A 22,347-nucleotide genomic window follows, 5' to 3' on the forward strand; every position below is an offset into this window, starting at 1 on the left:
TTGAAATGCCATCAGCATTTCAAGTTGAACATGATTAGAAGTTGCTTATGTAACACTGATTTCACTTCCAAGTTTTTGCCTTATAACAAATTATTAAGGATTTGATTGGAACCACTTCAAAAAAGAATCATTCTTTAAAAAAAAAAAAAAAAAAAAAAACACTTGGAAAAACAGACCATAAAAGCTGGTTTTATATATTCTTTCCTGCTTATCTTCCACTCCTCACTGTCCCCTACATCAACTGAAGTAAACAGGATTTTTAAAGATTTATTTATTAAAGAGAGAGAGAGAGAGAAAGCATAACTGGAGGAAAGAGAAGAGGGAGAGGGAAAGAGAGAATCTCAAGCAGACTCTGTGCTGAAGAGATGTGGGGCTCAATTCCTGTTGTGCCCAAGATTGCCTATCCGAGAAACTACCAAGGAGCCGACACTGATGCAAATGCAGGAGGGTTTATTTACAAGCTCGAGCTTGGGTCCAAGGATACCTGACACAGCAGAGCAGGGGCTTGGACCCCGTGGTTAAGAGGTATAGCAGTTTTATAGGTGCCAGTGGCCAATGGGGATTGTAACACATACAGAAAGTTACATGGTCATGTCAGTCCACATGCAAGTGGCCAATTGAATTACAATTCATCCTATAGGGTCCGTTTGAACTAGCCTGTTACTCTGGTCAGAATTGGCACGGAGGTTTGGCAGGCAAAGGGCGCGGTTTACATTCTTCGTTGGTTGGGGGTTCTCATTCCTATATGAGCCGGTGGCTTGACTAGGGTTGGGGAGTGGTTTCTTCCTGTAAAGTTAAGCTCTTATTCACAAGGGCCTGACATGGCTGTACTTGTGCTAATGTTAAACTTGAGGTGGAATGGCCTTAATTTTCTCGGCCTCCACATTCCATGACCTAGAGGTCATGACCTGAGCCAAAACCAAGAGTCAGGCACTCAACTGACTATACCAGCCAGGCACCCCTTAAACAGGGGTTTTAAATAAGAGTGTCTCTAGAATGTATCTGAGTTTTGACAACCAGGATCTTTATTTCTTTTCTTTTTTTTTTTTTTTCAGGATCTTTATTTCAAAAAACATTAAAAATATTCCTTGGAGCTCAAAAAAGAATGTACCCACTATTAAGACAAAAGGAGCTATTATAAGATTAGGCCCCAGTTAGTCTGTGTGGCTGTAATCAGTTTCACTTAATAGATTTATGTAACCAGAAGAGAAACTACTGTGACTCATGGAAAGAATAGTGTTCCATACAACTGTCTTTTCTTCACCTCTTTTCCCTACCCAATAAAACCTGGCAATTAAATAAAGTGTTAATGCCTAATATAGCTAAAGACCAGGGAGAAGGAATAATTTCATTTATATATATAACCTTTCTGGAGGGCATTTTGGCAAAATTAGTTAAGCATATTAAAAGTACTTACGCCTATAAACTAGAAATTCCCATTTAAAAAAATAAATTAGGGGGAATCCCTGGGTGGCTCAGTGGTTTAGCGCCTACCCAGGATCAAGTCCCACATCGGACTCCCTGCATGGAGCCTGCTTCTTCTTCTGCCTGTGTCTCTGCCTTTCTCTCTCTCTCTCTGTGTCTCTCATGAATAAATAAATAAAATCTTTAAAAAAAATTAAAAAATTAAAAATTAAATTAAGAACATAATAAGAACATATACAAATATGTTTATATAAAGATGTTTACAGAATTAGTATTTAGGATAAATATTACAAATATCTTCAGTGTTCATTATTAACATCAGATTAGTTAAACATTATATTTTCCCATAGAATAGAATTTTATCTAGCCATTGTCATATACAATAGTAAATGAATCAGGGAAATGTTCACAATGAATTACTATTTTCCTTCCTCTAATGATCCTTCCATGCATATTTTCCTTCCTCTAATGATCCTTCCAAGGCTGAGGAATGGGAAGTAAGAAATTAATGGAGGAGACTGAGAAAGTGTGGTCAGAACAAGTCAGATAAAAATGACAATAGGGACCAAATGAAAGGTGTTTTATGAAGGTGCTGGTAAGAAATACTTTTAAGTTCTTCATAATTTAAGAATGACACAAATGGGATTATAAAATATCTCAGAAAAGATCAAGATGGTGAATAGGTAAGATAATTAACAATGTCTTGGGAAAGGACTTTTTAAGTAGAGTGGTAGAGATATACACTTGATTGAATAATAAACCAAGTAGTAGAAAAAATTGAGTATCTGTAAAATCAGAGAAACAAGTGATATTTAAATCTCTCTACTACACTGTTATTTTATAATAGGAAAGATTCAGAGTTTAAGATATTGAAAGATATTAAAATATAAAAGTTAAAATTTAAAAGTTCATGCATAAATATTCACAGAAAAACTGGAAGGATATGAAATAAAATGTTAATAGTATTATCTGTGTGGCAAGTTTACAAGTGATTCTTATTTTCTTCCACCTACTTCTATTTTCCCAGTTACTGGTACTTACCTATTTTCCCAGTTTACTGGTACTTACAAATACCATGTGTTACCTTTAGAATTAAAAAAATCCATGCTATTTAACAAACAACTATTTTAATAAAATTATAGATTAGTATTGCATGCCTTTAACTCTCAACTTTGGTGGTAGAGAGAAAATCCTATTAAAACCATTTGCTTATTGACTTGAAAAACTGAAAGTAGACTAAAAGGCAAGAATTTAGTTCTTCAAACCTAGAACCCACCTAAAATTCTTGCATTTCGAGAGGTGATCTAAGTTTGAGTTCATATAATTTTTCCAAAAGATGACCTCCAGCTTGTAGAAGGATAGTTTAAAAGTGTCTCAAAAATGTTGAAAATATTTTTTTTGGACATAAAAATTGCTCCTTAAATAACATTTGATGACTTACATGTAAAGGAACTAGAAACATACTTCTGCCTTTAAGGCAAAATAGTTTGCAAATAGCTTTTAGGTTATATTCTGACCATTTGAAAAATAACTTTAAAATGTGAAGCTAACCTGAGATGAAAGTCACTGTAACTTGTAATTTGATGCAAAGTATCTAAAGGAAAATTCATCATTTTTACACAATTCACATAAACCAAGTATATTCCCCATAAATCTACTCAGTCCCAAATCAAATGAAAATGCTTTTAAACCAAACTATAATGATTCTTAAAATAGAAAGTTTCTTGAGGTTATGGGGAACCACAACCTTCCAGCCACCCAAAAAACATTCTACAAGTAGGAATAGGAGTCTATTTTGGGTGAGATATTTTGGGTTCAATTCTCAGCAACAATGCTGAAGTTATTCCTTTGGGCATATTTGGGGTGGTGCTAGGAAGAAATAATATTGTGTGTGGTCTGCGTTCCTGTAGTGTAATGACAAATGAATAAAAAGATCTCAGAAGGCAGGAGGATAATGCACCTAAATCTCATTTGTGTCATTGTTCTCTGAGCAATGAAGCCTTCAAGGGTTGCTGCAACAGAATTGCTTGGACTTATTTTGTTAGTTTTAGGGCATGTGAATGTGATGTCATGCCCCTGAAGCTTGTTAGGAAGTACGAATTATTCATTTTATACAACTGCTCATCATTTGGTTTGGAGACTTTCTCAAGATGGCAGCACAGGGAGATCCTGAATGTACATCCTCCCATGGACACATAAAATCTACAGATCATATAGATCATCTACTTCCGGAAAAGATTTGAAAACTAAATGAACTACTTCTCTACAACAAAGGATAAAAAGACCACGTTGAGATGGGGTAGGAGAGGCAGAGATACAGTTTTACTAAAAACCCTACCCCCAGCATAGTGACACACAATAAGGAGAGATTGCACTAGTCTGGTGCTTTCCCTGAAGAGCAAGGGGTTGGTATTCCACATTAAGTACCAAACCCTTAGAATCTGCACCAGAGAGATGAGTCTTCAAACTGTCTGATTTAGAAAACAAACAGGCTGATGTCCATTGTACCCAAAGTACTACAATAGATTCCTGTTTTAAAGGGCCATGTGCAGTCTCATGTGCTCAATATCCAGTGAAAAAATAACAATTTGAAAAGCACATAGACTATATGTGAAGGAGAGTCATTCGTTAATCTTTTTTTTTTCACATTTGCTAATTGAAAAGCATGTGTTAAAGGGATAGAAGAGATTTGAAATTATCCTTGGAGATGGAGACACTGGCAAATGCCACTTTGGCACATTTGGCTAGCCTGCTATCACAAGCAGATGAACTCAGACACAGCACCCTCCATCACCTAAGACAGGTGGAAGTAAGTGGTCACTGCTTTCCTGGGGCTGGAAAATATGTGAAGTTGCAGCACTCCACTGCTTTCTGGCTGTGGCAGATGAAGTCCTAGTAGAAAACATATGTTGTAAGCTCCTTGATAATTGGTCTTGGCAATGTGGGTTTTTTGGGGGGGATGGGGGACCTGACTCCAAGGGCAAGGGAAAGAAAAGCAAAAATAACCAAATGGACTACTTCAAAAAAAACAAAACAAACAAAAAAAAAAAACTTCTGCACCGTGAAGGAAATCATCAACAAAATGAAAAGGTAATCCACTGAATGGGAGGAGAAATATTCGATAAGGGTTTAATATCCAAAATATATAAAGAACTCATACAATTCAATAGCAAAAAAATATGAATTTGATTAAAAAATGTGCAGAGAATTTGAATAGACATTTTTCCAAACACATATAGATGATCAACAAGCACATGAAAAGGTGCTCAACATCACTAATCACCAGGGAAATGCAATTCAAAACCACAATAAGGTGTCATCTTACACCTGTCAGAATGGCTATTATCAAAAAGACAAGAAATAAAAAGTATTGGCAAGGATATGGAAAAAAAGAGAACAGGTTGGAATGTAAATTAGTGTAGCCACTATGGAAAATAGTGTGGAGTTTTCTTAAAAATTAAAAATAGAACTACTGGGTGAAATTCTAAAGAAAACTAGAGCACTAATTCAGAAAGATACATACATGTATGTTTATTGCAGCATTATTTACAAAAGCTAAGATAGGGAAATAACACAAGTGTCTATGGAAATATGAATAGGAAAAGAATGAGTGGTTAAAGATATGGTGTCTGTGTGTGCATGTGCATGCATGCACAATGGAATACTACTCAGCCTTTAAAGAATGAAATTTTGCCATTTGTGAGAGCATGGAGGGACCTTGTGGGTATTATATTAAGTAAAATAAGTCAGACAGAGGAAGACAAATACTTCATGATTTCATCTATGGAATCTAGAAAATGAAACAAAAAAAATAAGCAAAACCCAGACTCAGATACAGAGAAGAGATTGGTGGTTGTCAGATGGTGGGGGTGGGGTGTGTGATATGGGTGAAATGGATGAAGTGCACATTTCTAGTTATAAAATAAATAAGTAATGGGGAAGTAGTATACAGCATGGGGAATATAGTCAATAACATTGTATTAATTTTCTATGGTGACAGGTAATAACTAGATTTACTGTGTTGATCGTCTTGCAAAGTATACAAATGTTGAGTCACTATATTGTATACTATACCTTAAACTAATATAATGTATGCCAATTACATCTCAAAAAATAAAAACAAAAACCCAACGGCTTTCCCAAGAATGTTATTCTTAAACTTAGTACATTGATCACTATTTACCATTGCCTAGTTTTATGGTTGCGTATAATACTGCTGATTTGGGATTTCTTGAGTTAGTCTTCCTGTTAGCAGCAGGGCTTATTCTTGAGCTGTTTCTGGAGGAGATGACTTGACACATGGCTTCAAACTCCTTTCTCCAGTAGCTTGTGAAGCCAGAGAATTGGCAGATTCCAGGTCCATGGTGGAAATATAAGGCTGACATTCTTGCACTGAGCTAGGGTTCTGTTGTTATAGCAGAAATGAGCTTCTCACAACAGGTGAAATATTATCTTGCAAGAGAGAAAAGAAATAAGACAGAGGTGGTGAGGGGGAGGGTTTCATGGGAGCAAATATATCTGATGAAATATAGAAAAATAATACAAAAGTGATCCTATCCATTGCATATGGATGGCTATTGTGTAAGAATGAGAAGATTTCACTGATTTGGTTGCTCAGAGTATAGTGTCTATTCAAACTCTAGCATTGTTACAGTAGTTGACTTTCTCAAGCTTCAGTAATTTTTTCCAAGATAAAAATCATCAAAAATATATTATTCCATTTCCATATTTTGTTGTATGAGTGAAGTAATAATTGATCTGGAAAGAGTAAAAAATCTGGAGTTCTAATCTAGTTACACTGTGTTAGTTATATGACAGTAAGCAATTAATTTACCCTCTTTGGGCTTTAGTTTTTCTTATCTGTATAATAAAGCATTTGGAGCAGAAATGATCTGTATTGACTCTCAAAGTTAAAAATCATTGTTCACAATTTTGGCACATCCCACCTGCATCACAGTATACTGTTTCCAATCCCAATAACTTAAAAGATTGACTGGAAATGTTTGATCTTTTAGATGATTTCCTTTCTTGCAACTCAGGACTCCTCTTCTGAGAGCTTTTGGCTTAAGTCTCTTATTTCAAGTATATCTGGCATATATGAGTATAGGCTGAGAATAAACATAATTTTTGTATAATTAAAGAACCATTGGATAAGAAATTATGACAGATAAATATAGCTTAAATATTTTTATTAAGTAATTAAGTGGTTCAAGGCCAGACATTTTACCTCTTAGGAAGCAAGTTTCATTTATTGAAAAAATATAACACGTTTCCTACTTCCTTACAGAACTTAGTAAATATTGAATAAGAGAATATTTGAGATATGATAATATTTTGAAAACATTAATATTTGTATATAAGGTGATATTCTATATTATGCTTATTAAAGTAACAAAATATAATGACACATTGTTGAAAACCTTGGGTGAAAGCTATCATTTCCTGAAGAAGTTCAGAATTTACTAAAGAAAGAAATTTAGAGGGGCAGCCCCGGTGGCCCAGAGGTTTAGCACCACCTTCAGCCCAGGGCGTGATCCTGGAGACCGGGATTGAGTTCCACGTCAGGCTCCCTGCATGGAGCCTGCTTCTCCCTCTCCCTGAGTCTCTGGCTCTCTCTCTCACTGTGTCTCTCATGAATTAAAAAAAAAAAAAAAAAAAAAAAACCAGAAAGAAAGGAAAGAAGAAAGAAAGAAAGAAAGAAAGAAAGAAAGAAAGAAAGAAAGAAAAAGAAGAAGAAGAAAGAAAGAAAGAAAGAAAGAAAGAAAGAAAGAAAGAAAGAAAGAAAGAAAGAAAGAAAGAAAGAAATTTAGATATTTTGGCATGATTTGTTAGTTTAACAAATATTTAATGAGTATCTGTTACATAACAGGCAGTGTTCCCAATGTTTTGAATATATGAGTGTTAAAAAACAATGATCTCTGGAGTTTACATCCTGTTAGTTTTAATAATTGCTTAAGGAATACAAGTTATTTAAAGGATTTTGAAATAATTTTTTTCAGAAGCAAAATTGATGAAGTCTAATTCTTACCTACTTCTCCATTTTATTACTTCTAAAGAAATACTATATGTCTTTCCCCAACCATCTTATAGCTTGTTAAAGTCACACGTGTTCTCAAATAGTCTATGAATGGATTACATTAAATAATGTGAATGATAGTGGTGTTCTTCTCTGGGTGGATCTTAGTGGGCCTCAGTGTCACAAGATTATGCTTGGACAGTTGGAGGGTAGACCTACAAATATTTCACACCACAACATGTCACAATAAAACAAAAATTAAAAAAGCAAATAATCATATAGGTAAAAAGAAACTTTTTAATGGAATTATTAATTTGGTAACAGTTCCATCTTATCTAGATAAATAATTTAAACACAGTGTTCAATTTGCCAATCCTTTGGATGGCATCAAATTATTAAGCACATTACATATTATGCTTATTTGATTTGATTAGTTATGATAATTATATAAGTAGAGGTCAGTGGCATATAATTACTTCGGTTTCAGAACACTTTTTAAAATACTTTGTTGGGCAGCCTGGGTGGCTCAGCGCTTTATCGCCGCCTTCAGCTCAGGGCGTGATCCTGGAGACAGGGATGGAGTCCCACGTCGGGCTCCCTGCATGGAGCCTGCTTCTCCCTCTGCCTGTGTGTGTCTCTGCCCCTCTCTCTCTCTCTCTGTCTCTCATGAATAAATAAATAAAATCTTTAAAAAATACAAAAAATAAAATACTTTGTTAAGATTTTTTTTTTTTAGTAGATAGAGCTTTAATAACTCATTTTACTGAATCTTCTGAATAGATTTTTTTTTTCCTCCTAAAATTCTGACACACATTCTCATTTATCAACCTTTTTGCCAGGAACTAAGCAGCTGTACATATTTGGAAAATAAAAAGTGGAGCAACTTCCTTTTAAAAATTTTTTGGAAGTTGAAATTTCCTTAGCAGGTTCTGTGGTTCATACTGAAAATAAAATTTGATGGCTCTTTTTAAACTCTCTTTTGCTTTGTCAGTGCTCTGGCAATGAGTTGTGTTTATGTATTCCATCCCTGTTTCCTCTAGGGATTATATAAAAACTAGGCATCAATATTATTCTTGGTAGTAATTGCCTCGGAATTTAATTTGTTGATGAGTATTTGTTCATGGACTCATGTCCCAGTGTTAGCTCTGACATTCAGGATCTAGTACTTCATGAAAGATGGAAATATTTGTAAAATCTCAGACGTATTTTTTCTGCCTCAAAAAGATTCCATCATACAGTGACAAAAAGGATGGCTAAACTAGGTTGTGGGAGGTACTATTTTTCTACCCTAAAGTAAACTAGAGATGAATCTGGCTTAATACATTGATTAATAACACACCTTAAAATTTTGGTCCCAATGTCTTAATGTAGCTTTTATCAGAAAAAAAAAAATAATGGTGGATTATCCCTTTGCTTTTCTAATCAGTTATGAGGGGCAATGAGTGTCCATTCATTATTTTTCCTTTTGTACTAAATTTTGATTTAGTCAATAAAGGTTCTATAATTTGTGATTTTTGTTTTATTGATTTCTCTTTCCATGGCCATCATGAGAAATCAGCCATGATTAGCCCTTTTTTTTTTTTTTTTTTAACTTGGGTCTTACAATTGGAAAATACAAAAGCCTCACCTGACATTAGGTTTCCATGATTTATTGAAGCATATGAATCCTGTGAACCTAGGAAGATCAATAAGGATCTATTTTTTTAAGATTTCTGTGATTATTTTTCTTCTCTTAAAAATTTTTATAAATTAGGGAACAATCACTTAGAAATTCTCTCTGATAATCAGCTCATTTTGCATTGTAATCAACAATTATTATGACCTCCAGAGAGTATATAACTAATTGGAAAAATATCCAACTGATCGATCATCAGTCAACTTATTGTTTTTTTATATTGAATACCTAAATATGTGATTTGACATTTTGCAGGAAAACTGCATTTCCTCTATTGATATTTATCCCAAAAGGGCCTATGTTTCTGGTTATTCCTGATTTCTGTCCACTCTGACTAACGGGTATACATGGTTACTGCTGATATTAATTTTATATAAAATGAAAAATGCCAGATCAAAACATCTGGACAGGCTGTGATATGTGTGTCATATCTGTGTACCTTGGGCGCAACCTGACCTTGAGTTTACCATTCCTGTCCTGTTGAATCCCCAGGCAGATAAAACGGTAGATTTCAGTAAGCTGTAGATAGCCAGGCTGAGCCTGTGATGGGAGAGCAGCCTTTCATGGAAAGGATTATTTTGTACTTCTCTGATGAATCTTGTAGGCTCTCTGCAGCTTGTAACTGTCACACCCAGAGTTGGAATTCTTCTCTAAGAAAAAGACCTAAGGGGCAATTGAGTGATCACAGGTCTGAGATGTAGCAGTGGCAGATTCAGAAGTGGCAAGGTTGATCCTCAGAGGAGAAAATAACAAAGTAGAAAAGATTCAGGGAAAGAACAAGGGCGAAGAGATGTAGAACAAATCAAGAAGCAGGAAGTGTGGATAGAAGGAAAGGCTTTGAGGTTAGCAGACAGAGAGCTGAGGCACTAGAACTCTACAGATAGGGCTTAGAAGAAACAGTTTTTACTTGAAAAGGAGCCAGGGACTTGTCAGGAAGTTGCATTTCAAAGCAAATGCATTCAGTTAGAGCAGTGGTTTTAAACTTGAGCATGCAGCAAAATCACTTGGAGGTATTCTTAAAACACAGATTGCTGACTGCCACCCCCAATCCCAGCATTTCTAATTCAGGAGATTCCAATGGAGGGCTGAGAATTTGCATTTCTAACAAGGTCTTTGGTAAGAGTTCTCATACTGCTCTGATAACCACTAATATAGAGAACATGTTATGTGAGGGGCTCGGATAGTTCTGTGGAGACTTTGAGGGTACTAAATCCTGCTTGGCGTATGGCCAAATTTTTCCACGCTTCACTTCCCTCATTGACAAGGAGGAAATAACATCTACCTTGACTCTCTGAAGTAAAGATTAGAGATGACGCCAGAATGACTAGAAAAATAAAGACAAGAAACAACAAGTGTGGGCAGGATGTGGAGAAAAAGAAATCCTGGTGCACTGTTGGTGAGAATGCAGACAGGTAAAGCCACTATGGAAAACAGTATGGAGTTTCCTCCAAAAATTAAAAATAGAATTACTCTATAGTCCAGTAATTCCACTACTGGATATTTACTCAAAAAAAATGAAAACACTAATTTTTTTTTAAAGATTTTATCTATTTATTCATGAGAGACACAGACACAGAGAGAGAGGCAGAGACACAGGCAGAGGGAGAAGCAGACTCCATGCAGGGAGCCCGATGTGGGACTTGATCCTGGGACCCCAGGATCATGCCTTGGGCTGACGGCAGCGCTAAACGGCTGAGCCACACAGGCTGCCCCCAAAAACACTAATATGGAAAGATATATATACCCCTATGTTTATTGCAGCATTATTTACAATAACCAGATATGGAAACAACCCAGGTGTCCACTTAGAGATGAGTGGATAAGATGTGGGATATATCTATCTATCTATCTATCTATCTATCTATCTATCTATCTATTTATCTATCTATCATCTATCTATCTATCATCTATTTCATACACACAATGGTATATCACTCAGTTATAAAAAGAATGAAATCTTGCCACTTGCAGCAACATGGATGGATTTAGATGGTGTAATGCTAAGTGAAGTATGTCAGACAGAGAAAGACAAATACCATATGATTTCACTCATTTGTGGAATTTAAGGAACAAAACAAACAAACAAGAAAGGAGATACACAAACAAAAAAAATCAGACTTTTAAATGCAGGGAACAAACTGGTGTTGCCAGAGGGGCGGTGAAGGATGATGAGTGAAACGGATAAAGGGGATTAAGAGTATGTTTATCATGATGAGCACTAAGTAATGTATAGAATTATTGAATCATTATATTGTATATCTGAAACAAATATAACATTGTGTATTAATTATACTTCCATTAAAAAAAGAAAAAAAGATTAAAGATGACAAATGTCAAGTGCCTAACATGGTGCCAGGTTAATATTAGGAGTTCCAAACATGGTAGCTACAATTAGAATTCTAAATATTACAGATAAAATTAAAAGATGCAAATGACAGGACCTAATTGCAACATTGAAATTTTGAGTACCTCTGGAAGTTCTGAGGCTTCATGAAACATTTCGATAGTCTTTGTTCACTTCATTTTACTTCTAAGAACAAATTTATTTTGTTAAGGTAACATCTTGTGTAGACTATTTCTTGTGATGTGTAAGACCTCCCACCCCATATGAAGTTATTTGAAAGCAGAATCTAAAGGGAACAAAATGAATGGCTATTTTTCCTGTGAAACCTGTACAGAAAAAATTATTTTTTCAGGTAAGGTCATGGTTAAATGGGAAAAGACTAGATTTTTTAATTGCAGTTTTGTTTTATTGTGAACTGATCTTTTATTAAGTCTATCACTTATGGTCCTAATATTGTGATTGCTACATAACATACTATTCCAAAATATAAGCATGGAAGCATGATTGCTTTTAATCCAAACACATGTTTTACTTTTTCAAAAAAATAAACTATTTATAAAAAATGATTGTTCCTGCCTCCACACCCCTCCAAGTCTCAAACTTCACTTTCAGATTTTGAGCTTGTTATCAACAACTTGGTTGAAAGAGATTCTTTTCATCGTTCAGAATGACAACTGAAACAATTTGGAGGTTTTTATGATTAAAGTACATGCACCCTTCAGCAATGGTGCTTACCAAATTAGTCTGTTTTATATTAAAAAGTGCTTTCAAAGCCAGAGTTTTTTTACTTTTTCTGATATCAAAGACTGTGATATGAAGTTCCAGATGTTTTCTGATTTTGCTATAATTGGGAAGAAGAGTAAACACAAACACCTGAAAGACACTGGACTTTGAATGAGAAGCTATGACTATAAGCACAAAACCAGAACTCTAAGCCTTAACACATTCAGATTTGTTCTTTAGATAATGAGTTTTTTTTTGTTTTTTTTTTTTTTTTTTAGATAATGAGTTTTTAAGTCTCAGTTTATTTTGGATGTTTTAAGATACTAGAGCAGCAAGAGAAATAAGTTATCTGTGTGCATACTCTGCCCATTCATTCAACACTTATTATTAAATACTTTCGAGGGTCTAGACACTGTTCTAGGATTGGATTTATACATTTTGTGGATATAAAGACATTAATCAAAAATTTGAATGTATTTATTCATTTATTCCACAATCATTTGTGGACAATTTATCTTATACCAAGCTCTCTTCTAGTTTCTGGATTACAAAGATAAATAAAGCATGACACTCACTTTCAATAAGTTTATAGTGTAACAGGGAGAGAAGCTTAAGCAGTTAACTAATTAAACAAATATTTAAGGAGCATCCATCATAGGTCAGTGAGCTGGGACTGGAGGATATCCTATAGCAGCATCTAGCCAGACAAGAGTCTTCCCTCATGAAGCCTTCATGTTCTAGGCATGTTCTAGAGAAGAAGACAGAGAATGAGCAAGTAAACAAATCAACACATAGTATTTCCTATATATGGAAGAATGGGGTAATGTGATCCAGAGTAACTGAGGAGAGACTACTTTGTGTAAATTATAAGGTACTCTTTGGTAGGTGATAGTAAGCAGAGACCTGAGGAATGACAATGGGAATGCCACATGGGAGCTGAGATAAGTTATAGAGGAATAACCAGGGTAATTCAGAGTATTTGAGGAGCAAAATAATTCCAGTATTGTTGGAGAATGATGAGATGCTGGGGTTGGGGATGGTGATCTGAGATGAGGCTGGAGAGGCAGGAGGAACCAGATCATATAGGTCCTTGCAGGCCATGGAGGGACTTTAGGTTTGATTTATAAAGCATATTAAAGGAACATATTAAAGGAGTTAAAGTAGGTTATTGATCTAATCTGATGACATTTTTAAAAAGATCACTCTGCATCAAGTATGGGTTGGAAAGGAGTGGATGGTGCCATGGTGAAAGAATTGATATAAGTTAGGAGAGTATTGTAATAAACAAGACCAGAAATGATGTTGGCATGGATTGAAATGAAGGGTAGTAAAAGAGATGAAAAGAAGTGGGTCATTTAAGATATGTTTTAAAAGTAGACCTAATGGGGATTGCTGATGGATGTAATACAAATTGGTATATCCACTCAAGTGTTTATAGGTATTATGCTAAATGGCCCACATGAAAGAGTGGCAAATCCTTCTCAGAGTGTGTGGGGCACTGGAAAGACTTGAAAGAAAATGGTAATACTTAAGCTGAGTCTATAAGAGGAGTTTGTGATCATAGACAGTCAGAAGATGTGCAGAGAAGGGTAATTTGGACAGATATACTATCATGAGTGAAGGCAGAAAAAGGACAGGAGGGTGGTGAGGGAAAGTAGATATAGAAGGGCCAGGGCAGGGTCAGGCACTGCAGGTCACACTGAGGTTTAGTGTCATCTGGTAGAATATGGGGGACTCACTTCCTGGAAGACGATGGCATGGTAGTGTGGGGAAAGAGTAGTAAATTTTCCTATCAGTAGGGAATCTCTTAAACTTATTATTGGTTCTAGTGTTAACCTCATTTGTCGATGAGCTTTGAATACCATTAGTTTAAATATTGTATTCTTAAGTTTTTATAATATATAAATTTTAACTTCTCTAGGTTGCTAATGTTCTCCAAGCATACTTCCCTATACTAATGAACAACATTTACACTGGCAAGAAAATCAACTTCATTATTTGTGACAAGTAATATAGTACAAGGACAGCAGAGATCCTTTATATATAATTAAAATATCTTTCTTTTACAACTTGCTCCCAGATTTCATTATACCAAGCCAGATGTTAATTGAATATTAACATTGATGAACTCAGAATTTATTTATTTATTTTTTCTTCTCCTTGTGCTCCATAGGTGTGATTCTGATCATTGGAATGACCACTGTAGTCTGAAATCTTCAATCTTATAGTTAACTAATCTCTGAAATCCTTAAGGCATTTGTTTGTTGTTAAAAGGTGTTTTTTTCCATTCTTTAAATATAAAAGGTAAACTTAAGTCCATTACGTCGTATGAAAGTTTCTCAATGGAGAGTTTTGAAAGCAATTGTAAGTGAAAATGGGATTATATCATAAATTGCCTTGAGACTATAATGAGGTGAAAGTGTTTTGTACCACAAAAGCTACAATCATATTCATTTCAGCATGACCAGCATGTCAAGAACTTTCAAGGTAATGAATGCATTCCAGAAGATTGTCTGTATTTTTTCCACACTTTAAATAGCATGAAGATGGTTGAAACAATTTGCTGTGGCATCAAAGGCATTGTGACGGGCGTTGCCCTCACAATTCCGAGGCAGAATTTAGCTTTGGCGAAGAGTGGGTATTTTAATGAATACTAGCTTACATTTTTCTTGGCATTAGGTTTATATAGGGCCATATTTCTCCCCCTTTGGAAAAAGATACAAAAATGCAAAAAATGACTATAATGGTTAACCAAAATGAATGTCCAATGCTGCTAGGTATTTTAAAGAACATCAGGTAGCATTTTGTGAAAGATTTAGTGACTTCTTACTACCATGTGGGTGTTTTTTAAGTGAGAGAAACAATTTTGAAAATGTCCATTTTTTTCTTGGGACTTTACTACATGCAATAAGGTAAATTTCTGAAGAATATTATATCTACAAAAGTTAATGGAAATAGTCTGCAATTTGACTTGCTGGTGTTCTGATCTGCTACATTTGAGCACAAAAAAAGCTACTGTTCTTTTAAGTGGTAAATACTTAAGTTTCCCAAACTGATATCCAGGGCAGCCTTGTTGACTCCATAATCCCACCAAGATTATTTTTATATGATATGTAGGCAGTTTAAGGAAACAGGTTTAATGTCAACTGAAGTAAAGATTTGATAATAAATTTGAGACTTTACATTTTCTCTAATTTTAGTCTTATGAAAAAATAGAAGCATATATTCTTATTTTTTCAGAGAGGCAAACATCTCTCAACACATGCCATATGGGTATGAGGGACAAAATTCTTTCCAAGATTATATATTTAATTGTACAAAAATCTCCTAATATTTTAGGGAATTGTCTTTTTGTGAAGTATCCTACTTCATAATCTTTATATATTCAGCCCTATTGTATGCTGACATTTGGTATTACTTTTCAAATTAGTTTAAGCTGTAATTTTTTAAAAAAGATTTATTTATTTATTCATGAGAGACACACACACAGAGAGAGGCAGAGACATAGGCAGAGGGAGAGGGAGAAGCAAGCTCTTTGCAGGAGCCTCAGATGTGGGACTCGATCCCAGATACCAGGATCTCAACTTGAGCTGAAGGCAGCCGCCCAAACACTGAGCCACCCAGACATCCCTAAGCTGCAATTTTTTTTTTTTTTTTTTTGAGAGAGAGAGAAAGGGAGAGAGATCACACATGAGTGGTGGGGAGGTAGGCAGAGGGAGAAAGGGAGAGAGAGAATCAAACTGGCTTTACACCCAGCATGGAGCCTAATACAGGGCTCCATCTCAAGACCCTGAGATCGTGACCTGAGCCAAAATCAAGAGTCAGAAGCTTAATAGTTTGAGCCACCCAGGTGCCCCTGGTTTAAGCTGTAATTTTAAATGTGGTCTTAATTGTTCATAATAATTTACTTGAGAAATTTTGTAAGCCCAAGAAATACAGGAGAGAAGTCCTAACGTAGAACTAAGAATATGTGGCTCGCAGGTTTTATATTATGTGACTCAAGGATCTAAATTAGATGGCAACAGAGAGAAAACTATCTGATCTAAAATGATGGTATTTTAGTCTATATTGAGCCCATATGAAGGATATGAGTATAATATGAAGCATAAGCATTCACATTTTATCAGAGTTGTAATGAGGTACATGGAGTAGCATTATTATGATGTAACACTTTCCTCAGACAGGATAAACAAACAAGCAAATCACATAAGCAAATGTTTTTAGAAAACTTCCATGTGCGTAGATTGTACTCGGTGCTAATGGAGAAAGAATTACCATTAAGATACAGTTCCTTCTTGGGGCACCTGGGTGGCTCAGTGGTTGGGTGTCTGCCTTTAACTCAGGTGGTGATCCTGGGGTCCTGGGATGGAGTCCCGCATCAGGCTATTCACAGGGAGCCTTCTTCTTCCTCTGGCTTTGTTTCTGCCTCTCTCTCTGTGTCTCTCCTGAATAAATAAACAAAATCTTAAAAAAAAAAAAAAAAAAAAAGATGCAGTTCCTTCTAAGAGCTTCTAAAGTACTAGGGCCATATTTTGTTATATTAACTAAAGATGATACAGGTGGATGTGTTAAGTGGCATCAGGGCAAAAAAGTGCCAAGAGGTTTTAGAGGGAAGCTAGCTAGGGTAGCATTTTAAATGAGATTTGAAAGATTGAAAAGACTTTGACTATATAAGGAAGAATACATTTTCTGATGGATAAGCAAGGTGGAAATGTACAGGGTGTAGTATAAAAGAATGAGTGGATGGGTTTGGTTGAGACACTTTCTGTAGAGGGTAGGATGAAACTGGAGCAGAGGGCTGGGTTTCCTTTGGAAGGCTTTGACCAGGAGACAAATGGATCCTTAATTCTCTAATTGATAGGGACATTCATGAGTTTTGAATAGGATAGTGATATGTTCAGAGGTTTTTTTAGATTAAAATCTCCAACAGTATTCAGGAAAAAAAATTTGCTCAAGAAAAACATTGGAGGCATTAAGACTGCATAGGAAGTTTCTGCAATAATCTGGGTGAGTAGCAAGGATCATCAGATGCCATCAGGAAAATAGGCAACTGGATATTTTTCCAAGCAGTCCTAAGAATTTAACTATGGGAAGTTGAGATTCACAAATGCTGTAAACTCCTTTCCTTTTATGCCCAGAACTTGTCTTTTACTTGAATAAACATACTTCTATAAAAATTTCATGCCCAAGTGGAAATAAATTTCTTGTGAAATGAACTGAATCCTCTTGTTTGTGCATAAAACTTCAAAAGGAAAATAGTGAAAAGATGCTATCATTTATCACTTTAATCTGTTCCTTGGTGGGTACTCAGCAGAAAATAATAAAAGTGATAAATCAATGCATTTATGTACTACTATGCCTATTGGTATAAATGTAAATTATTAAAACAAATTTGACTGGTTTTTAAAATAAATTTCAATAATTACAATTTTCCTCCTCACCAAAAAAATTTTGACCCCTATGCTATTAATTAAAATTTCAAGTGTAGTTGGGGATGAGTAGCCTATTTCAGTATGCATTGAGCACTTTAAAAATTATTAAGAAGGATAAATAAAATAAAGCCTTGTCACTTTATTATAGAAGCTTTCCCAACAAAGAAAAAAAATCATTGACAATGAAGTTCAGTTTTCTTTAACCTTTATAGTCAGTAAGATGTAAATGCCATCCATATTAAATCCAAGATACACATTGTATTTCCCTATAATTTATTCTGTGAACTCTCTTTATATCTTTTGGCTCATATATATGTGTGTGTGTGTATATATATATATATCAGTATTTGCTGTCTAAAATGGCAAGCCTTGATTATTAGAAAAATAATATCTTTCCCAAATTACACCTTGACATTTACTCTGAAGCGTTTGCTCCTGGTCAATCTATTTCATAATAAAACCTTAGCCAAGGTAGCACAGGTAGTTGTGGAGTTTTTGAAAAGTGAATTGCAATAAAAAGAAGAATTTGGGCATCTGTGTGGCATAGTCAGTTAAGTATCTGCCTTTGGCTCAGGTTGTGATTCCAGGATCCTGGGATAGAGCCCTGCATTGGGCTTCGGGCTCAGTGAGGAGTCTGCTTCTACCTCTCCCTCCTCCCTTCCCCCTGCTGTGCTCTTTCTCTCCCTCACTCTATCTCTCAAATACATAAAATCTTTTTAAAAAAATCATTTTCTATAAAAAAGGTAAGAATTTGTTTTTCCCACAATTCTCAGATCTGAGAGTAAACTACATGTAAATCAGAATATTTTTTATTTTTTTATTTTTTTTCAAATTTTTAAATTTATTTATGATAGTCACAGAGAGAGAGAGAGAGAGAGAGAGAGAGAGGCAGAGACATAGGCAGAGGGAGAAGCAGGCTCCATGCACCAGGAGCCCGACGTGGCATTCGATCCTGGGTCTCCAGGATCGCGCCCTGGGCCAAAGGCAGGCGCTAAACCGCTGCGCCACCCAGGGATCCCAGAATAATATTTTTTAATTTGCTGGAAGCTTAGTAAACACTTGAATGAATATGTATAATGCAACTATAAATGTAGATCTTTGGAAAGATATTAGCTATGTGGCATATTTTCATTTGCACCAGTTTGCTCTCACTTTAATTTTGGAAATCTCTTCAGTGCAGGGGCATGTTAGCAAGATGTTAGCCCATAGCACCTGTGTTTTAGCTTTCCTGTCCCACCCCTGTGTAATTAGGGGCAGAATTTGCCATTAGAACTAGGACTAACTGGTTATAGCCTACACAATACCACTGAAACTGAAACCAAGGCTTCTTGTACCATCTGAGTTTCAGTTGCCTTTCTATATCTACAGGATCTGCTACTGCCTTTGTTAACTAATTTCCCTGAGCTTGCTACCTTGTGTACTCAGTGACAGTTGAAAGGTCACCCATGTTTATCTGGACTCTCATTCTTCTGTTCTTAACAATCTCTGTCCATTTGCTCACATGTCTTGGATGTGACTGAAGAACTTTGTGGACTGTAGTGCCATTTCTACATTGTTTTTACTAAATCAATAAAAATAATAAAAAATTTCCCAGGTTCCAAGATATGATTTATTATAAAATATATCCTCAGTGTAGGAATTTTATATTAAATATATGCAACAATTTTATTATAAATATACCTTTATTTATTCTAAAAAAGACTCTGCTAGTGCCATAGTCTTTGCCTTCTTTCATAATCCATGCCAGATTAATTATTCTTAAGGATTAATAAATTGTTTGGGAGGTATGAAAGTACTCTTAGGTTAATATATGAAGTATTAATTTGTGGCAGAGTACTACTCTGAGATATTTTATACTATGTAAGCTTCTTCTACAACAATCCTTCCCTCAATTCAGAGTGGAGACATGAAGTTTTCCTCTGATAGAGTCAACTAGAATCTAAATCTGCCAGATTGTTGACATCTGAGATTAAAAATGGGTGATAGGTGGAGAAGTTTTTTTTTTTTTCAAAGTAATATTAAAATGAGGCAATCTGATAGGGTGACTTGATCTCCCCTCTAGTGTGGCCAACCATTCCAGTTTGCCTAGGACCAGGATTTCAGTGCTAAAATTGGGAAAGTCCCAGGCAAATGGGACAGTTGGTCATCCAACTTATACAGATACTGCTTTTTTGCATTTTGACAGAGGCTGAGGGGTCAGAGAAGGGTAAAGAAACTGAAGTGAAGATATTAAGGGTTTCTGCTACCCAAAGTAATTCAGGCACAGAGAACAGGTAGCAATACAATTGGATTTTCCCTGTTCCCTACACCCCCCTCCCCAGGGGAACTGGAGAGATAGACATGTATGACACTGTTTTGCCTTGACTTCTGATATATGGAAGCCCAGCAGTTGAGCATCACCCCATGACAGAGAAATACCAAGAGTGACCCAATGAAAGGGCAGTAAAAGAGAAAGCAAGCAAACACCTTGCATTGCATAAAGATTAGAAATGTTGGAATGTTTCTTTCCTATAGGCTGACATAGTAGAACACAAAGTATCTTAGGGGTATATTAGTCAGAGTTTTGCAGACAGAACCAATAGGAGATTACATACATGGGGAAGTTTATTTTAAGGAATTGGCTCATGTGATTATGGGGGCTGGTAAGTCTAAAATGTGTAATGCAGGCCAGCAGGCTAGAAATTCAGGTAAGGGTTGATGTTGCAGTCTTGAGGCAGAATTGCTGCTTCTTTGGGAAACCTCGGTCTTTGCTTTTAAGGCCTTAAACTGATTGGATGAGGCTGACCTACATTATCCAAAGTAACCTGCTTTATTCGAAGTCTGATTTAAATGTTAATCCCATCTAAAAAATACTTTCACAGCAACCTGTAAACTGGCATTTGACTAAACAACTGTGCCCTGTAGCCTAGTCAAGTTGAGATGTAAAATTAATTATCACAAGGAGCAAATTCACTGACTCAGTGAAGGGAACATATACCCTTCGAGAGGGCTGAGCTATGCACTCTGAGCTAGGTTCTCTCTGATGCAGAGTGCACTTGGTCTTCAGGAAATTGCTTGTACCAAGAAGCAGTGCAGAGGCCTAATAGACACCTACATAGTCCCCAGTGTGCCACCTAATAGAGCCAGCATTAGATATCACTCCCACTGAGAAAACAGATTACAGAAGTTTAAGGAGCTAGACCTATAGTAGACCTGAGCAAAACCACAATAACCTGCGATCTCTTTACAATAAATGCATATTCAATTTTTATTTTTTATTTTTCTTAAAGATTGTATTTATTTATGAGAGACAGAGAGAGAGAGAGAGAAAGGCAGAGACATAGGCAGAGGGAGAAGCAGGCTCCATGCAGGAAGCCTGACGCGGAACTCAATCCCGGGTCTCCAGGGTCAGGCCCGGTGCCAAAGGCAGCACTAAACTGCTGAGCCACCCAGGGATCCCCATATTCAATTTTTAAAAAGGTTCTTCCTCATCCCTCTCTCTGCTTGAGAATAAGCAGCAGGGCCAGGAATGGAGGAGGGAGAGAAAGATTATAAGGAAGTTGAGAAAATAACTGTCAGCTGGCTTTTCAAACCATTGGCTGAAAGTGAATTTACCTGAAACCACCAAGGTATTATTATGTAATTTAACATTTTTGCTACCAACGCAAATGGGGTCTTGAGAGTTAATTTCAGATACAGAGAATTCTAAAAGAAAAACAAAATTGTCTATATTTCTGAGTTTCTCTGATTTTTATTCATCATAGCTGAAATACACACACTTGTTACACTGAATACCTATTGCTGGAAGTTAAACAGTTTGTCTTGAAATTCATCCAAAAGTCTTACCAACTTCTTCGAACTTTGGGAAGTATCCGGCCAATTGCTTTTCAAACCTGGGTGCATATTAGAATCACCAGGGGGTATTTCTTAAAAAACTTCAAATGCTCAGCCACCTCCTACACTCTGCCAGAAACCTGATTTAATTGGTAAAAGGGAGAATCTAGAGCATTGGAACAAAAAAAAAAAAAAAAAAAAAAAAAGCCAAGTTGTTCTAATAGGCAGGAAAGCTTAAAACCACTGATAAAAATAAGGTGATTTCTATTGCCTTTCTATTGATTTCTATTGGCTAATAAGTGGCAGGCATCTTGTCATTTCAGTTGCAAGCTGAATCACATTGTACTTTTTGAGGATCTTATCATACAACAGTTAGGGGATCTGAATTTAACTTAAAATTCATCTGTGTGAGGTCCTTCTAATACAAGTAACTCAAATGTAGTATTAATTGAGTGAACAGATAATAACTTTTAATGTTCTTATTTTAAAATCGTATCTCAAACTGTCTTATTGAAACATTTGTAGAATGCTTTATCTTCTGACTTGAAATTTGTAATATTTATGATGTATAAATATTAGATCTAAAATATGAACAAAAGAAGAAAAGTTCCATAGTCAAGAAACTTCAAGATCCAACTGTGAACTCAGAACTCACTCCTAACTTCTTATTTCCTTCCTTGCCTTTCCCCTTCCTTTTCTTTCAATACCGAGATTATAAATGTCCATTATATGAAAACTGCTACTCATACAAATACTTTAGGTTCTAGAACTCTTCAGTTCAGAAATAAGTAGTGAATAGGAGAATTTCTTGACTTAAATCTATTTGAATGTTTTCTATTACAATATTTATATTGAATGTAGAAATAAAAGGCAGTATGAGTTTATTTTCTAGGTATGACTCAGCCAAGCAGCCTGATCC

General features: G+C 35.6%; 1 long non-coding RNA gene across 1 annotated transcript in view; it reads left to right on the forward strand.

The window, feature by feature from the left end:
* The window catches only part of LOC111098335, a 472,612-nt gene that overhangs the window by 161,809 nt on the left and 288,456 nt on the right, over positions 1–22,347 (forward strand). The gene's annotated exons all lie outside the window — the stretch shown is intronic.

Source organism: Canis lupus, chromosome 12 (assembly GCF_011100685.1).
Source record: "Canis lupus familiaris isolate Mischka breed German Shepherd chromosome 12, alternate assembly UU_Cfam_GSD_1.0, whole genome shotgun sequence".
Lineage (NCBI taxonomy): Eukaryota > Metazoa > Chordata > Mammalia > Carnivora > Canidae > Canis > Canis lupus.